The following is a 9,713-nucleotide window of genomic DNA, read 5'->3' as shown; positions in this document are numbered from 1 at the left end:
TGGCGTTCTCTGAATGGTACAGAAGAATTCTGCACACAGAACAAAGCGCCAAATTATAGCTTGGCCAGAAGACAAGAAGCATCGAGCGATGCAGGACCCCCGTCTGTACTGAACCCTGCGCGAGGCCCCTGCTGGAGCTGTAAGTAGATATTAGAAGAATTCACATCCTGCTATTAATACCGCTTTACTGCAATGGGTTAAATAATGTGTTTGTATGAGCTGCGGTCTGCTGAGTAGCGTGTGAGACACAGAGCCTCCTCTTTACCTGGGTCAGGTAACCTGATTCTGTCTGTACGTCCTCTCTGGGTGTGTCTATAGCCGTCCCTGCCCAGGAGTGAGACAGCACCAGAAATGTCAGCAAGCCCATCCTCTGGAAGCATCCCTGGACTAGGATCCCCGCAAGACGCTGGGCTTTAAGGTAGGCCACTGGATCTGTTGGCCATATGCTAACCTCTGTGCATCAGAGCTCCAAGATATGAAGTAGTTACAGGCGTAGCAGAGCTGAGTTTGTCAATTGGCACAAGTCATACTCATATAACAAATGGATTTACATAGGACTGCAGATACACCTGCTGCTTTAGCTTAACTCAGGCAATGCAAGAAATAAATAGCACCCGGTAGAATACAGCAGGTGCATAGTTTGCGCATATATATATATATATATATATATATATATATATATATATATACATATATATATATATATATATACACCTGACCTCAGTAGGTTTACCTGTCGTCCTAAACGTACCGGACCTCCTTACAGTTTACAGGATCCCAGTGAATTGTGCCAAATGACAAACTTGGCTTTGCTGCATGGGTGTATTGTAGCTGCAGCTGAGCTGTAGTTGTGTAGCACAAATCAAAAACAAGGTTTATCTGCATTGCCTCAAACTTAAAACAGTATACTAAAATAGCAAATTCAGTTCTGCTATAGCTGTATAGATACATTATATATATATATATCTCCAGGATATAGTGGCCCGTTCTCGTCAATGGTTGGGGATCAGCGGTACACATCAGTCACAGGGCAGGCAGGTTATCACAGCACGTTTCTTCGAGATGGTTATCAGACATCCTTCTAGTGTTGATGGACGAGGACAGGAGATAACCGCAGGGTAAGAAGTTGTACACCTGCTGGGGGAGGATGGTTGTGTACACTGCACAAACTACCCCCACTCCAGAAACCAGGCAGACGTTATGTATAAACCAGAATACAAAGCGAAAACCCCATTGCTAGGAAAGCCAGGACTATATATAATTACCATTGTTTCCTCTGCCCATACAAATACAATATAGCAGCATGTAAATGCAAAACTATGGCCAGTTCCATATAACGAGGATTTAGTGGCACATTGCATTGTTTTCGCTGGTGCTGGCAAACCCTGTACCATGTTTACAGCTGATCCTCTTTTTGTTCTTGCTCTGGAGGTGTCTGGCAGCCCCCTTGTCTCCCCACTGTTTAGCTGTATTGTGAATGCTTGGAGGGGGTTATCATTGGCTGTGATATCACCTTATTGCTGGCAGCAATGTGTGCAGGCACCAGTAGTGTTGGGTCTTGGCAGTGTCCATGGGCTCCTTACTGCCAGCATAGTAGTTTAAAGGGAACCTGACACATTGAAAAAGCAGACATGTTATAGAGTGAGCGGATTCATATATTATATTATGTTATAGAGCAGGAGGAGCTGAGCACATTGATATATTGTTTTGTATAACAAGGATAACTTGTCATTTATTCATAGAAATCTCCGCTCATTTTGGGTTAAGTAGTCAAGGGGGCGGTCCTATTCAGTGATTGACAGATCTCTATATAAAGCTGTCAGTCACTGAGTAGGTCCTCCCCCATGACTACTTAGCATAAAATGAGCATAGATTTACATGAATAAATGACAAGTTATCCTTGTTATACAAAACAATATATCAATGTGCTCAGCTCCTCCTGCTCTATAACATGTCTGCAGACTGGGCTGCATATTCACTGTTCCCATTAGCAGAATTTCTCAGTTTTGTGCACTTAGAGGGGAATTGGAAAAGCTTTTTTTTCTAGAAGCAGCACTATACCTGTCTATGCATTGTGTGTGGTATTACAGTTTAACTATACTTATGGGACTCGGCTGCAATACCTTTCACAACCTTTGGACAATGGTGGTGCTGTTTTTTGGAAGAAAGCTGACTTTTTTCTTAAATCCTTATAATTGTTAAAAAAATGTGGCTTTTGGTCCCTGCTTGCCATCGGCCTGCTGGTGGAGCGCTAATATCCATACGGTCAGTCTACTCCTGGCCGGCCCAGTTGGCATTCAGATGTTTGACACCAAGGCATATTTTAACCCATCTGACACTAATCAGCGACTACAGAGGTGTCTGTAGGTTTTACCATAAATGTGTCCCCCGATGACATAAACCATGCATCATGCATCTGTGGCGGCAGCAAGTGCACTCTTCACCCTTTTCGCAAACTACCGTCTGACGGTGACTAATCTTTTATAAGCCAATAGGATACAGGTGATGACTGACTAACTAATATTGAAGTGCAAGTGATGACTGTCATTACATCACTGTATACAACTCGTAATCTTTTATAGATCCTATTCCAAGAGCTGATGCTTTATGCGGCCCAGTACCCTGTAATTGTAATGTAATGGATCACTACGTAAATCCTGTAGATCCCATCTGACCTGTCTGCAGAAGCCGATACCGAAGGCAAATATTTACCCAACGACTTTGGCCTGATATCAAACAGCACTAGATGGCGGGCCAGGTCTGCAGCCTGTTTATTCAGGCTGGGTACTACCCGCCATGTTGTGTACTGCTCTGCAGGAGGCTAAGGCTGACAGGTACTGTTTATCCATTACACATAAGACTTGTGTATATACCATTGTCCTGCTCAAGCTTCTCGGCTGTAAGGACATGATCATGACATGGGTGTGACCCGTTTATAGGAAAGCAGTTTAGCTTCAGGCAGCCGTACCCATAGGATAGCCGTCACCTGAACAACCAGCTGTTAGCTGTCACCCCTGATGCCCCCTATAAAGTACGGTTAGCTCTACCAACGTAACATGGCATCAATAAAGGAGCTTATCACCTTGTGGAACAAAGGATATAATGACATCTGCTAGTCATCCATCAGCATTGTATACAGGCAGTGTGAGGTGGAAGCATTGTTTGCTGGGGTTTCATCAGGATGGCACCCCTGCTGCACTGAAAGTGGTGAAATCTACCAGCCTGGCACTATAATCTGCTGTGGATGTTACCTGTGTAAATCTGCAGAATTTTCTCCATTTATGAATTTAGCTTTAAAGGGTTTCGAAAACAAGGATTAGAAAAAACAGCAGTTGATTTCCAGAAATAGCGCCATCCTCAGGTCGTATGCGGTATTGCACCTTAGTTCCATTGAAGTTATTCATATGCACCGCTGTTTGCAAAAATCATCCGGTTGCTTGTTGCAGTTTATCTTAAATCATGTGACCTACCAGATTAGCACTATGTGTAACAGTCACCTGCACTCCCACAATGCACTGCATCTTGTAAACAAACACTATGGGTAAAGGTAATACACTGGGTTACAGCTCGTGCAGGACTGGTGGGGAGCAGCATGACGCAGGGATTCTCTCTTCGTTGGCTCTTGGTACAATATAGGGTATCGGTAGTTCTGCACAGCAAAAAAAACAATATGGAAGGCAGCACTCGAATTTTCCCATCAGATGGGTGAATAAAGCACTATTTTTCATCTTGTAACTTTTGAGTGCCACCTTATATATTATTTTTTGGTATATTGGAGAAGCGTGTCCAGCTTCCCGAGGCTATATAAAGGGTTACATATAGGGTATATGAGATTACATGCAGTTCTGCACAGAGTATTACTGTAACAGGTATTCCCCTTTAAGGCCACACATAGAAAGGATGTATACAGTAGGTAGACTTATGTATTTGATGGTTGGCGATATTGCTGTTATCAGAACAGGTCATTGGATGCACACCGGACAGAGTGAGACCATTTGGGCCTGAAATCTACATTCTAGTCAAGGGGGTGTAGCTGGAACAATAGACTTCTATGTGTTTCTGTATGACTGTGCATAAAGAGGCTTATCCCCTATCGCCTGCTGCAGAAATTAGGAAAAATTATCAGTCACTTACAGAGAACTTTTGTCCCTGAAGAGGAGGCCCTGTAACGCCCTTCTTGGCACACGCATTAACCGATCATATCTGCTCGCCTCATCTGTAATATTATATATAGGGCCCCTACTCCTGTTATTGGAATAGAGCGCTGCTCCATTAATTGCCTATGGAACTGCCGGGAATAGAGAGGCAGCACACATACATGCCTAAGTTGCTGCTCCGGGTCCAGTCATGAAACATGAAAACATGAAACTTAGTGTAGGGTAGGGGGCGCTGTTTGTACTACTGGTTATGGATACCTGGGAAGATATTAGTATCTGGGGTTATAAGAAGGGGTTATAAGAATCTTAAACCTTTTCTTGTGAATTCATTTGTATTAAAGAAACGTATTGCTTAGACACAGGCATTTGTCGGGATGTGGGGTGAAGGGGCATTTTAAGGGAAACAGCATTGAAGCTGTATAAGAGGACATCCTGGACCCCAGAACCAGTGTTTTTTATAAGGATTGTTTCCTCCAGGTCTTATGACCACTTTGTAATACTACTGTTGACCAAATCAATGTTTTCTTGGTCTGCTATGGAAAGGAAAAAGTAACGCAAATGTCTATAGTGAACAATGATCTGTTATCTCTACCCCATTCCCCCCCATCACTAGCACCCCCATCCGGACTCCTTCACCCCAGTAACAGGGCACCTGCCAGTCAGTCACCATTCACACTGACCTGGATATCCATACAGATGACACAGTATTCTCACCTTGTAAACATAATTGGCAGTTGCCAAAATCTCATAAACCTAGCCACATGAAAGGAGGTGGAAGTGTCATCTGCTCCATAAGCATATAAAGAGAGGGTTGTACAAACATGGCGGCTTCACATGTCAGGCACCACGCCTGCAGCCAGTTATAAAGTATTATATTCATGGGAAGAAGAAAAAAATGCTTACATTTCACACCTAGACCACAATCAGTCAGTGGCCGATCTGTAAGTACAGCTCCTTGCATGTGATGTCATCATTTCCAGTGAAGTCAACCATTCACATTCCACTTTGCAGAATGTCATTTGTTTGCTTTGAGTTAATAAAACGTTTCCTTTTGTCGTTGTAATGTTGGAATCTATTTTTCTTGTTCGGTGTGTGTTTTTGTATATTATAATAATAGCAATAATATATTTGTTTATTTTTATTTTTTAAAGGAACAGTCCAAGTAAAACAGCGGGGGGACAGACAGGCATGTTACAAGGATTACAAGTACACCCATGACTGAATCTCTGTAGTCCCCTTACTGTCTACGCTAGTCACAACACAACTTTCCCTGGAGTGTTCCTTTAACTTTGCCTATTATTCATCAGATTGCTGAGAATGCTACCTGATTCCACTCTCTGTACATACAGTGTTGCAGAAGCCATATATCACATTCAGGGCTGATGCCGGCCATACACATACCTATTATTATGAGACACGGTACAAATAATGGGGGAGATTAATCAAACATGGTGTAAAGTGAAACTGGCTCAGTTGCCCCTAACAACCAATCAGATTCCACTTTTCACTTTCCAAAGAGTCTGTGAGGAATGAAAAGTTGGGATCTGATTGGTTGCTAGGGGCAACTGAGCCAGTTTCACTTTACACCATGTTTGATAAATCTACTCCATAGAGTCTATAGACAATTATCCAGCATGCCTTCACCAATAGTCCTATTACAGCCAGCTGGGTGCCACCATAGGGAAGGTTCCCTCCATATTGTAAGCTGTATTGCCACAGAGCATTCCTGTGGTTTTTATGGGGAAAATTAAGCTCTGACTGCGGCTTATCTCTACCAGAACACAGGTGTCAGGTGGTGATTTTTTTTTTTCATCTCGGCCGACGCCAAAGTCTGACATCATTTGTCAGTGGTCAGCTAGGAGAGCTGTAGTGTTTCGGATGGTTGTGTATCGGATGCCTTTGATGTGGTGTGCAATAAATGAACCAGACACAACCATAGCTAAAAACAACTCACAGGTTGCTTCACTAGTGTTTATCAAGATCTTCAAGAAGGAGGTAAAGTTCTTGGGCATTAAAGTTAGGGGGGCTTTAGGCTGGAGCAGGGTAACTCAAGGTTTTGTCTCTAGGGTCCCTGGAGCGGATCCTCTTTATTCAAGCTCTTTTTGTCACTTGCCCAATGACTAGGTGGAGACCATGCATTAACTTGCCTTTCCTGTACTGCAATTCCCATCAATGCGGTGCGAGACTGAAAAACGTAACAGTTTTCAATACTTCTTAACATTAATTCTTAACAGAAACCAGTGTCAACGCCAAACTGGATGAAATAGAATTCTTAGTTGCTGGTGTCATCCCAAGCTGTCCTCAGCTATTCTCATTGGACATAACTCTCAGTAGAAAGGCTGTTGTATACTTCCTCTCACTAAGGAGACTAGCTGTCCATTGAACGTCCTCTTCCTGTTAGTAGAGAGACTGGAGCAGAGCAAACTCCGCCCTTTCTTCTGCAAGGTTCCTAGCAGCGAGGGAAATAAATTTGTGGAATACGTGAAACAAAAGTAAAAAACTGTTATCACTGTAGTCCTTTTTTTTACCATATGACCAAAGAGGGGTGAGGAGCCTTAAGGTGATTATCGGGCGTACTCGGCCGATACCGAGCGTTACGGCTGATAATCGCTTAGTGTAATAGGAGACAACAATGAGGATAGCAGCAATATGCTGCCGGCGCTCTGCTTAATATGAGTGGCGGCAGCAGACCGACGCTAACTCCTATGGGCTGTCCCCCCCCCCCCCCCCAGACACACAGCTCCCCGTGGCCCCTCCAGCTCTTACCCACTCACTGCCGGTGCGTGCAATAGCAGGGAACGAGAAGCAAGAGAGCGCTGACCTGACAGGTTGGCGCTCATTTACTCCTCTTAATCGTCCCGTGTAATAGGGGCCTAAGTCTTTGCAGTGATATGTATTGGTGATTGCTGACAGTACTATATGTGATGGGATTACCCCAGCGTCCTCCGCATCGTGCTGTGCATTCCAGATCTGTTTGGGAGTGGTGGGATGATTTCAAGGATGGGCCCCCTCCCCCCGCTGTCTATATGATTAGACTAGTTATTATTTGAACGAGAACGGCAGATAATTATTTGTGGTTTTCCAGACAGTTTGAGTCACGCAGGTTCTTTGCTTACATAACATAATCCAGTGTTTTCCTGCCAGTCCCAGAGGCGCAGTTGTATCTCTGTGTTACTTGGTATCTTTGGCACAAAGCTACAATTCCCAAGGGCCCTTGACATCATCTGAAGCCTCTTCTAAAAGTTCTACCAAGCAGCTTCTTGGCCAAAGGGATGTAAATTATAACTGAGGTCTTAAAGTGTCTGCTAAGAATGGGACAATACAGTTCCCTGTAACAGATATGCCTTCTCTTTTGTGGCCCTTAAAGGGAACCCGTGTCACTGAAAGTGCAGTCCATTCTACTACCATCATGTTATAGAGCAGAAGGAGCTAAGCAGAATGACATATATTTGTAGTAAAAAAAAAAAAATCAGTATAACTTGTAACATTGCTCTTTCTAATTAGCACCGCCCACCGGACTCCTAAGCCCAGAAATATAAGATATATAAGTTCTGTTGACTCTTTTCCCACTAAATTATATATCAGCATTTTCAGTATGACAAATACCCCTTAAGGTCATGAGGATGCACATGTGGAAACCAGAACCATATACATAAGGGCTTTTTTTTTTTTTTAGCGTCTTGTCAGATCTGTTGCATCTATAGTTATCAACCAACAAAACACAGTAATCACTGAACTCAAGGAGAACAGCGAAAAAATTTCCAATGAAGTACTCAATCAAGAGTCTCCACTGATGCCCCCCAAAAATTTAAATATGCGAAACAAGAGTCCGTGGAGCCTCAGTTACGAGTCTCAAAACACGGGATAGCCAGATATTTCTAGCCTGTTGCCAACGGGGTGCCTCCATGATGGGGAGAGCACCACACCACCCTGATAAATAACCCCTTAAGTCCCACTCGGTTGCGAGTATTGGAACATAGACAGGGAAACAGGCTAGAGATATCTGGCTATCCCGTGTTTTGAGACTCGTAACTGAGGCTCCACGGACTCTTGTTTTGCATATTTAAATTTTTGGGGGCATCAGTGGAGACTCTTGATTGAGTACTTCATTGGAATTTTTTTCGCTGTTCTCCTTGAGTTCAGTGATTACTGTGTTTTGTTGGTTGACTTTTCATTGCCCCAACTAGCCAGAATCCTACCCCACACTGACGAGGGGCAAATACCCCGAAACAGCTGTCTGTGGGTGGAGGCCTGCCTTTGCAAGACCTTGTCATGATCGCAATACTCGCACCTTGAGTTAGACATTGACAAAAGAGGCCACCCTGTTGTTTCCCTGTCTATGTTCCAATACTCGCAACCGAGTGGGACTTAAGGGGTTATTTATCAGGGTGGTGTGGTGCTCTCCCCATCATGGAGGCACCCCGTTGGCAACAGGCTAGAGATATCTGGCTATCCCGTGTTTTGAGACTCGTAAATGAGGCTCCACGGACTCTTGTTTTGCGCATCTATAGTTATGTAATATCATATGACTGCAGTGATGTTTCCATAATAATGACTTTCAGAAGTGACTGACCATTCAAGCCTGCTCCATATGAAGGACTGATACTGACCAATAATAGAATATGCTTCAGTCTGCAACAATGTTCCCTTGCACTGACATACTGCCACCCAGTGGCCACGCTATCATGTAGCACAATTTCCTATATATTTAGTCTGTCAATCCTCTGATGTATATAGTAAACATATTTATAGACCTCCTTTACCCTATTACTCTGTTACTCCTGTAAGTGTGAAATGAGAACTGGGTGTTATCATATTCCCTTTCAATGGGATGTGTCCGTATACAGTCAGCGCTCACTGGACCATGCCAGACTGTGAATGGAATAGTATTGCCCAATGGTCAATTTATTATAAATTTCCAGGAGTAATAACAGAGGAGCCACACAATGCAAGGGAAGATGCTCCCGCATTGTCCCTTTATAAGAGGAGAAGAGGAGACAGATCTTTTACAAAGTATTTGACTGTATGACTACTTCATGTAAATGATTTCCTGAGCACGGAGTATATATAGATGGAATTTGAACTTTCCATTCAAGAGAATTTATTGCTGGGACTATAACAAAGCATACAATAATGGTCATAATTAGAGGACACAGTATATGGATTGGATTATAATCACTGCAAAACCACAAAGGGCGTATGTGATCCCAATTCCTGGGACAGTACCGCATCCTCAGAAAAGTCCCTAAGTATGTTCTCAACATTACATTATTTATGAATAAAACATTGCGTTACATAGCTACAGGAAGATCTACTTTTTACGGTATCATTTAACAGTGTAAAGCGGGGTTCTCAGAGTAGGCCAACCCAAAGAGCATTAAGGTACAGGCCCAAAGCCTGAGGCTGCTTTAGTAGCAGGTTTTGATAACAACAACTAATGCTGGGTTTACACGTAGCGAAAATTCGCCCAATCATACAATGAAAGTTTTCAAAATAAGGATTTTTTTTAATAACAATCAGCGTTTAGACGGAACGATATATCGTTCGGAAAATTAG

General features: G+C 43.1%; 1 protein-coding gene across 2 annotated transcripts in view; it reads left to right on the top strand.

Annotated features, from left to right (window-relative positions):
- Positions 1-9,713, top strand: part of LOC138766019 (serine-rich adhesin for platelets-like) — a 31,824-nt gene continuing 22,111 nt past the window's right edge. The window contains exon 1 of one of the 2 annotated variants that reach the window (XM_069943290.1): positions 1-139. The gene's annotated coding sequence lies outside the window, so the exon portion shown is untranslated. Of the gene's footprint in view, positions 140-285; positions 419-9,713 lie in introns of those variants that run through there. The other variant, XM_069943289.1, reaches the window with a different exon arrangement.

Source organism: Dendropsophus ebraccatus, chromosome 10, assembly GCF_027789765.1.
Source record: "Dendropsophus ebraccatus isolate aDenEbr1 chromosome 10, aDenEbr1.pat, whole genome shotgun sequence".
In the NCBI taxonomy this organism is placed as follows: domain Eukaryota; kingdom Metazoa; phylum Chordata; class Amphibia; order Anura; family Hylidae; genus Dendropsophus; species Dendropsophus ebraccatus.
This window is presented reverse-complemented; position numbering and strand designations above follow the sequence as displayed.